This window comes from Lepidochelys olivacea, assembly GCF_965140295.1.
Source record: "Lepidochelys olivacea isolate rLepOli2 genome assembly, chromosome: 4".
Taxonomy (NCBI): domain Eukaryota; kingdom Metazoa; phylum Chordata; order Testudines; family Cheloniidae; genus Lepidochelys; species Lepidochelys olivacea.
The window spans coordinates 149,021,613-149,031,407 of record NC_140414.1 but is presented as its reverse complement, the minus strand read 5'-3'; the positions used below and the strand labels follow the sequence as shown (position 1 = coordinate 149,031,407).

At 52.4% G+C, this 9,795-nt stretch overlaps 1 long non-coding RNA gene across 1 annotated transcript; it reads left to right on the top strand.

Moving 5' to 3' along the window:
- Positions 1 to 4,223: 4,223 nt before the first annotated feature.
- On the top strand, positions 4,224 to 6,647 carry LOC311520095. Its single transcript, XR_014711489.1, has 2 exons — positions 4,224 to 4,957; positions 5,047 to 6,647. It is a non-coding gene; the product is annotated as an uncharacterized lncRNA (long non-coding RNA).
- The last annotated feature ends 3,148 nt before the right edge of the window (positions 6,648 to 9,795 follow it).

The window sequence follows — 9,795 nt, the reverse complement described above, 5'->3', positions numbered from 1 at the left end:
TAAGCATATATGATCATTGCAGAGCCCTAGAGGCCAGGTGTGTGCAGGGGTCTGGACACAGATAATGGCTGACACCCTGTTTCCTGGCAATTGATGGCCTGGCCCTTCCCCCCTGCAAGGTGAGAGCTAAAGGGTTGGAGAACAAAGGAATCAGGTGACCTCCTGGCCCGGGAAAGGGACAAAGCCCAGAGGAGGAGGGGCTGGAGGGGGAGTCAGTTTTGGGGCTGGCTGGGGACATGAAGTGAAGTGGAGACGGGGTTCTCTGGCTCACTGCCCCCCAAAATGGACCCAGCTGAGGGGTCCTGTTCTCTGCACCTACAAGCTCTGTTTTAGGCCATGTTCCTGTCATCTAATAAACCTCTGTTTTACTGGCTGGCTGAGAGTCACGTCTGACTGCGGAGTTGGGAGGCAGGACCCTCTGGCTTCCCCGGGACCCCGCCCGGGCAGACTCGCTGGGGGAAGCGCACGGAGGGGCAGAGGATGCCAAATGCTCCGAGGTCAGACCCAGGAAGGTGGAAGCTGTGTGAGCTGTGTGTCCTGCACACAGGCTGCTCACAGGAAGGCAACTGCCCCGGAGTCCTGACTGGCTTCATGGGGAGCAGTTCCAGAGCATCACCCAGGGACTCCGTGAAAACTGGTGGCAGAGGTGGGATGTACTGCACCCCATGGATGGCGCTTCCTGCAGTAAGTGACTGGGGAGCAGTAAAACGAAGGGGGATTGATGAGGACCAGGTGTGCTGAAGACTCAGAGAGAAGCGGTTTCGGGGGGCGGTTAACCCCTGGGAGTGTGTGACCAGCGAGAAGGACTGTGCAGTAATGGGGTCCCCCTGGGGACTGTGGGGAGCAGTCTCAGGGGCAGAGGAGCCTGCGGCTTGGTCCTGGGAGAGAGACGGACTTTTGCAGTAACAGGGTTCCCCTGCGGATTGCAGTGAGCGGTCCCGGGGCAGAGGAGTCTGCAGCTCGACCCTGGCAAAGAGGGGGTGACCTCGAGAAGGGCTGGCACACGAGGGGTTCTCCCTGGAAACCGTGGGGAGCTGAGAACACACAGGCCTGTGAATCCACAACAACTTGGGAGGAGTGGAGTGATGGCCTGTCACCGTCTCCTTAAGAAGGACATTGTAACCCTGTGCAAAAAGAGAGAGGGTTACACATTGGAAAGTTCACCAACGCAGAGTTAATCGTGCAGCTGGAGGAGGATAACCACTCTAAGGAACAGATTCCTGACCCCAAATGGGGCGATAGCAGGATCTGGAAGCAGCTGGAGTAGTAGCCAGGCATCCCCAAGACTCCTGTCCCCGACCAGACGAGGGTCTTCACGATCAGGTTCCCCATCCGGGAATCGGAGACGGACGGGATTGGAGCTGAGTCCGAGAGAGCAAGAGGACTGTGAGAGACAGCGAGAGACCGAGAAAGAGCTGCAGAAGCATGAACTGGCGGTGGTGGGGCGGAGAGGCCTAGGGGACCCCCCAGGGGTGAGTGGGGATAGACCCTGGGCGGCCAGTTCCACAGGGAACCTTGAGACTAAATTGCTGCCCCTGGTTAAGGAGGGGGGGATGTGGATGCCACCTCACTGCCTTTGAGCAGGCTAGCGATTTGAACCAGGGGGATCCTGCGGAAAAGCCCCGGTGTCTAGCTCCCTTGCTGGGTCCCAAGGCCATAGACTCCGTCAGCCAGATGGGTGGGGAGGTGGACAGGCTCCCACTCCTGACCCCAACCTATATGTCTGCGTGGAGTCTCCTGGGCTCAGGCCCCTCGGACCCCCAGTGGGAGCAGGAGGTGATGGTCAATGGGGAGACATTCCTGGGGTGGCGAGATCCTGGGACAGAGAGAACTGGTGTCAGGCCCTGGGTGGTGCAGCCTCAGAGGCTGAGGGGCTGGGTGACCTGGGTGAAGGTCCCAGGGACGAAGCCCCTCGCCCTGCCTATGGCCCAGATCCCTGTGCAGACACAGGAAGGGTGGGGCTGGCTGGTCATTGGGGTTCTCCGGGATATCAGCTGTGAGACCCTGTTGTGGGGTGACTGTGTCTCTTTGGGACAGGATCTAAGCCCTGCTCCGGTAACTGCCAAGGGTTTGAATTTGAATCCAGGGAACCAGTCAGTGGAGAGGGAAATGGTCAGATGAAAATGCAGTGAAAATGGTCAGTGAAAATGCAGGAGGGAGGAGCGGCTAGGCTCAGGCTACCTGCCTGCCTGTTACCACACCAGAGCGGGGGCTCAGGCTGGCTCTGATGCAGTGAGGAAAGCAGGGAGCTCGCTGCCTACCCCCACTGGGACAGCAAGGGCAACGCTGAGCACAATGGGAGCTGAGACCCCAGCTGAGTGGGGGAGACACAGGCCGGGCAGGGGATCTGTGGGGAGTGGCAAGGTGCTTGGTAAGGAAAGTCTGGATGAGCCTAGGAAGCCTTGTGAGCTGATGGCTGTGTCTAGTCAGCAGGGTGGGAAGGCGAGGAGAGTGGAAGATGAGTGTGGACCTTACCTGTTCACTGGGTGGAGAAGTGTGACAGGGAAGGAAACGTGTCTGTGTCTGTCAGGGGTACTGACTTGCCTGTGGAGGGAGCTACCCTGATCTCCAAGCAGTTGTCTGTGACCAGCCTTGTGTGCTGGGACCAGGGGAATGAGATCCCAAGCTGTGTGTCTGGGAAAGGAGAAAGTGTGTCCGGCTCTTCTTTGTCTGTGGAGCAGACAGAAGGGGCCTTTCAGCCTGTGATGGTTGAGGGTCGTGCAGTTGTCTCAGAGCTGCTTCTGGATTCAGCTAAAGCCCAGGAAGGGAAGGGTCCTAAGTTTGTGTCTGCTCTGGAGAATGGCCCTGTTACTAGGTCGCATCCAGTTAGGATCTATGTAAAATCCCAGAGACCAGACAATTCTGGTGCTTGTATTTTGCCTGTTGCTAGTGTGTTGTTGGGAAAGGGTGGAGCAACTCTGTCTAATCAGGGTGAGATCCTAGCCAGGGCACAAGGAGAGCATGAAGGTGATTTGATTATGTTACCTACTGAGGGTGTGGAAACCTGTAGCTAGAAGGAAAAGATTCCTGAACTTGTGTGTGGCAAAGGGAAGGAGAATGCTTCTGACCTTTTATCTAGGAAGTCTGTCAGTTTGCCTGAAAGGGGATTGTGTAGGAATCCGCCGGATGGGCCAGAGGTGATTCTGGATGTGAGGGAGACCCAGAAAGAGTCTGTTGTTGCTCAGGAAAGTGTTCCTCTAGAGCAAGCCCTTGTTAAAGAGGGTAAGAGCAGAATTTCTGTGGGGGTGAATTGTTGCATAGAAAAGCCCTAGGGAAAGGAATCCTCATGGAGTCTTTGCAAGCAGTTTACTGCAACTGAAGGGTGTGAAAGTGATTTAATCAAGAAAGTTTCAGTTCCTACCAGCCAAAAATTTTCTGTTGTGAATGGATCCACTGACTTTCCTGTTGAAGGACCCAGTGTGGATAGCTCTGAGAAGGTCTCAGATGAAGTGAAAGCTGTTTAGAAAGTTAAACAGTCCTCTAACCAAGTGGCTGTTTGGCCAGCTTGTTGGGGAGAAGACCCAATCCCAGTTTGACCCCCTGGGGTTTTGGGGTGGCCAAAGGGCATGGGCCGCATAAACCTTCCCACATGCGGCATGCAAGTGCTATCGACCACCCCCAACCTAAGGGAGGGCGTGAAACTGGAAGGGCCTGGTGTAACTCCCACCAAGGAATGGGAGAGATGCTGGGGCATCCATGGGAACGTTGGTGGCTTCGAACTTCCCCAGGTCACCAGCTAAAGTGATCCCGCTCAATTCGGTCTTGAAGGGGGGAGAGATGTGACGAAGCGGACTGTTCTTAATGGTTCCTCTGAATATTGTGGGGGTGCCTCAGTTTACCCTAGGCAGTTCTTAAGTCTCTACGGGGTAGGATAAGGGTGTATGATCGTTGCAGAATCCTAAAGGGGAGGTGTGTGCAGGGGTCTGGTCACAGAGAATGGCCAACACCCTGTTTCCTGGCAACTGGCAGCCTGGCCCTTCCCCCACCCTGCAAGGTGACAGCTAAAGGGTTGGAGAACAAAGGAATCAGGTGACCTCTGGGCCTGGGAAAGGGGAAAGCCCAGAGGAGGAGGGGCTGGAGAGAGTTTCAGTTTGGGGCTGGCTGGGGACATGGAGTGAAGGGCAGACGTGGTTGTCTGGCTCACTGCCCCTCAAAATGGACCCAGCTGAGGGGTCCCGTTCTCTGCACCTACAAGCTCTGTGTTAGACCATGTTCCTGTCGTCTAATAAACCTTCTGTTTTCCCGGCTGGCTGAGAGTCTCGTCTGACTGCGAAGTTGGGGGGCAGGACCCTCTGGCTTCCCCAGGACCCTGCCTGGGCGGACTCGCTGTGGGAAGCACATGGAGGGGCAGATGATGCTGAATGCTCCAAGGTCGGACCCAGGAAGGTGGAAGCTGTGTGAGCTGTGTGTCCTGCAGACAGGCTGCTCCCAGAAAGGAGACTTCCCCAGAGTCCTGCCTGGCTTCATGGGGAGCAGTTCCAGAGCATCGCCCAGGGACTCCATGACACAGGCTCCCTCCACAGCGCACTGGGACCTCGCAAACCGCTGAGCAGGGAGCTGCCTGAACCAGCACAGAGGAAATGCCGAGGACAGTAAAGGGCTTAGCCCTGCAAGGGAGTTGGGGGCCCATGTCTGGGCCTCCATCTGCCCAGGAACCACCCCTGTGAGCATGGGTGGTGGGTCGCATAGGCTGGAGGAGACTGCCTCCCCAAACAGCCAGGTGCAGCCCCTCCCCCTGTTTATCACAGCTCCCTGCGGCTCCAATCCTACAGCCCCAGTGCTCTGGCTTTGTCTGGAGATGTACGAGGGTGGCGCAGAGGAGCAGCGTGACAACGTGTCTAGCAGTGGTGCCCTAGACAGAGATGACAGTGATGATGACATTGGTGAATACATGTTTTTGGTCCTACATGCCAAGGCTAGCTTCCCTAGGATTAGCCAAGATCAGTGTCTACTTTAGGTAAGCAAAACATCCCTGTGTTAAAGGATACTTTTAAAAAGTTGATTTTTATACATTTCCCCTAATATATATCTACGTAATTGTTCTAGGTTTGTCATGCTTGGTACCACTGTGTTCATGGGAGAAAAGGCTTTCGAAGGACACCCAACTCAGCCCATTTCCATTACCCTGTATTATCAAAACTTCTGCCAACCAGGGGAGGTAGAGCTGGGAGCTGGCTGGGCAGCAAGTTCCCTCTCCCATATCGCAGAGGGGAACACCATCAAAATGAGGATTGTGGAGAGTTTTACGACTCAAATGACACCTCCCTTCCCTTTCTGTCGCTAACTTGCCCACAGATGAGATTGTGCTACGTTACACTCCCAGGCTATAAATCGCTGAACTTCTGGGCCAGATGCAATAAAAGAGCTCATGCCACAACTACTCAAATGTCCATGGAGCTCCTGAAAATTACAGACAATAACTTTCTAACACAGAAAGTATTGCAACCGATATCAGGCCACATTCCAACGGAGAACGACAAATTGATCACTGAACTAAAAATTGATGGTTGCCTAGGTGCAACTGATCACAACCTAATTTCATTTGTTATGTGCATACAGAATGGAGTGCCAATGAGCAATCCACACACTTGGGATATTAAGAAGACTAATTTCCCAAAGCTGAAAACAAAAATGAGAGGAAAGATATAAACAACATGAAAAAGGTAAATGATAACTGGAATTGTTTGAGACCAAAGAAACATAATTCTGCAGTCACAAAAGAAGGCTTCTTTGATTAAAAAATATCCTGGCTAAGGAAGAAAGTGAAAGGAGCCATTAAAAATATATATAACAAATGGACAAAATGGGGAAGCCAATGCAGTTTGGAAATGCAGACAACTGATAAGGGGCACTAAAGGTTTTAGTGAAAAATCTATGGCAAATAGGGTTAAGGAGAATAAGAAAGAATTCTTTAACTAAATCAGGAACAAATGAAATCCTAGCACTGGTATAGGTCCAATACTAGATAAGGATGGTAAAAATTGTCAACAATGAGGCAGAAAAGAGAGAAATATTCCGTAAGTATTGCTATCCTGAGTTCAGAAAGAAGCAGGATAATGTATTTATATCTTACAGTGATAATTCAATATTTTCTCTTTCATCAGTTACCAGTGCAGTGAGGTTATTAATCATCCACTATTGAAATGTTTTTAATTCCACAGGACTGGATAACTTAAACCCACATTGTATTAAAAGAATTGGCTGCGGAGCTCTGTGAACCATTAATGTTGGTGTTTACAAACCTCGGAATGGTGGTGGAGTTCCAGAGGACTAGAAAAGAGCTGAGTTTATGCCAACATTTGAAATGGGCAAATGCGATGATGGTGTGTGTGACCACAGGCCAGGCAGCATGACATTGGTCCTGATCCAGGGCTAAATCATGGAAAAGCTGATATGGAGCATAACCAATAAAGATCTAAATGATGGCAGCAAAATTAATGCCAATCAATATGATTTGATGGAAAACAGGGTCTTAAACAACCTTCTCATTTTGGAAGAGATGACAAGTTTAGTTGCTAAAGGTAACTGTACTAACTTAATATATTTAGTGTCTGAAAGAACTTAGCCCTGCATGACATGCAGACACAATGAGTACTACACAATGTCAATGTAGCCCATTTTAAATGGATTAAAAACTGGATACTTCACAGATCTCAAAAAGGTAAATTGTTAATGGGGAATCATTGTCCAAAGGGGTGTTTCTAGTGCAGTCCCACAGGGATCTGTGCTCAGCCCAATGTGATTTATTCTCTCTCTCAATGAGCTGGAAGAAAATAGAAAAGCACTACAGATAACATTTGCAGATGACACTAAAATTAGTGGAGTGGTAAATGATGGGGAGAGATACACAGACTGACCTGGGCACCTTGGTAAGGTGGGCTCATCTAAACACGTTTTCAAACAACCACCTGTAAGCTCACACACCTAGGAACAAGACTGTAGGTCACACTTATCAGATGGGGGGACTGTATTGTGGAAAGCATGACTCTTGGAGACTAACTGAATGTGAACCGTCTGTGTGATGCTGCAGCTAAGGGGGAAAACACACTCCACAGACACGTGAGCAGGAAAATACTGAGGAGAAGGCAGGTGGTGTGACCTCAGTCTGTTACTGGATACTGGACACTGACCAAATGGAAAGGGTTCCCAGAAGAGACACAAGACTGACTGGGGGTCTGGCAAGCCTGCCTTATAGGGACAGGCTCCAGAAGCTTTGTCCAAGAGCAAGTGGCACTGGCTTGATGAAGTCCTGTAAGTACCTGTCTGGGCACGCACTGTGTGGTAGCTGAAGGACCTGACCTGAGCAGACAAAGGCAGAGCGAGATCCAAAGTCTGGCAGTTGAAGCAGGAGAAATTAAAACCTGAAATAAGCTGCAGATTTTTACCAGCAAGGGGACGCAACCCACCCAGAGACGCGGGCATTCTCCATCCTGTGCAGGCTCTGAGTGGAGACAGGCCATCTTTCCCAAAGACCGACTGGCTCAAAGCAGAAATGAGGAGTTTATGCAAACCCTGCAGCAGGAGGGTCTCTGGGCTGTGCCAGGCAGGAGGGCAGACTGGCCTTACTATCTATGACAGCAGCAGCTGACATGCCCACTGCACAATGTCCCTCCAGACACAGGCAAACTGACGACATTCATTCCAAACCCACCGGTGGGCAATAGGCCCTTAGGGAATGGCTGGGAAATGGCATTGTCTGGTGCTGGGCAGCCAGATAGGTAGCAGCATCTGAGCAGCTTAAACCACCGATCACCCTTTGGAACACGCTGATTTAACTAAGCCATCTGCACTGTCGGTAGATGCAGCTTCCGAAGGACAAGGGGCATGATTTAGGTAGAAAGGGCAGCCAGTTGCTTTTGCTTAGAGGCCACTAAGCAAGGCAGAAACTAAGCCCAGACAGTAGATGCCAGTCTGGTCTCCTCAGATTACCAGAGCTACCAGCTCTTGTGGCTTTATTATGATATTTGGTTTTTCTCTTCAAGCTCCAGCTCCTGGATTCAGGTGATTTCATGAAATTCTTGGTTTCTAAGCCTCCTGTTGGGGACAAAGGCTTGACAAAGTGATTTGAGTGCAGCCTCAAGGATCCAAAGCCAGAAGGCAAGGAACAAACCCACATTCAGTATGGTCCAAATCCCATGGTTTTTAAGGTTATCTCAGGTCTGGTTCATGATTTTTCAGCACTGGGAGTTGGTGAGACTAGATTCCACCAAGGTAGATAATGGCTTGGGAGAACCCATGCTCTTTCCTCTGTAGATCTCTGAGCTCAAAGGCCCCATCACCCTCACAGGGGGATATGCAAAGTCTGCAAGTGAGGGTCTGAGCACAGACTTCGGCTGGGCTGGCAGCTGGAGCCCAGGTATTCTCCCCTTTGCAGCCTGGTCCTGTCCCCCACACACACACCCACTCCTGGAGAGGGGCCCACCCTCTGGGTTTGTCCTTGCTCTCCATGTGTGGCTGTCTCCCTCCTGCCATGGCCAAAGGATCCACGCTCCCCAGGCCTGCCCTCCATTCTGGACTCACCAGCCCTGGCCAGGCAACCCACACAGGGGACAGCTGAAGCATTCACTGAAGCATCTCCCAACCCTAAGCTTCTTCCTTGTCCCTGGGATTCCTGCCCAGCTGCACAGGCCTACAGGATCCCTTTCCCATCCAAGAGACTGGCTGGGAAACCCACCTCCCCCACAGGAAAAGGGGGCAGGGCCCATTGCTGGGAACACTCCAAACTGGCGATGCCCCTGTGGTAACTGGAACACTCCTACCCGGGCTGCTGGAAGGGTCTGTATTGGGGTAGGGAGTGGTCAAGATGGGACCTGTGGGTCCATTCCAGCTACACACTTGGCACCAAGTCAGCAGGGATCCCCTACGGTGCCCAGCACTGGGGCTGCCCTGGGCGAATGAAGGGAAAGAGGGAGGGAAGAATACATGGGGTGCGGGGCATGACCCATGGATCTGGGGCCAGAAGAGACAAGAGGCAGGTGCACACACGCAGGGTGGAGAGTGAGAGATACTGGGGGGTGGGGTGGGGGGGGGGAAAAGAGAGACAGACAGACACAGGGACAGATACTGCCTGCAACGATTATTGCATCCATAATGTTGTCACGGCAACAAACAATCCCAGCTGGCGTGGGAGGGGGAGGGCGCTGAGCCTTGTGTTGATGAGGGGTGGGGGGATGGACCCAAGTTTGTTCACCTTGGTTAACTGCTCTATGCCCGGGGCAGGATCAATGTCGTGCTTGGCCCCGATGGGTCCAGTCCCCACCCCTCCCTGGCCACCGCAGAGAGCTCGCCCTGCTGGAGCTCTGTCCTCAGTGACGCAAGACAACAGCAGCTACCCCGGTCTTGGCACAATCAGGTACCACCATTTATTGCATCCCCCAACTCCATGCCCTGCGCTCAGCCTGAGCCTGGGCCCCTCTGAGTTCACATAGCGCTGAGCTCAGCAGCGGGCACGAGCCAGCCAGGCCTTCCCGCTGGGCTGGTGCTGCAGGAAAGGGAGGGGCCTCAGGCAGGGCCCGACTCAGAGAGGGAGAGCAGATGTGATCCCGCAAGGGGGGTAGGTGAGTTACACCTCGAACACTGTCTAACAGTGTGTGGAAAGACAAGTTGTGGTGCTCTGATGGATTTCAATCTGGAGGAGACATGCTGGAGATCTCATGCAGCCAGCTGTTAATTTTCAGAACTCTAATGATGGTTTTAGATAACTTTTTACCACAAGAAGCATTACATCCAGCACGGGGAAATGCTGGACCTCATTATGATGGATTAAGATGACCTGGAGATAACTGATCACAGAAG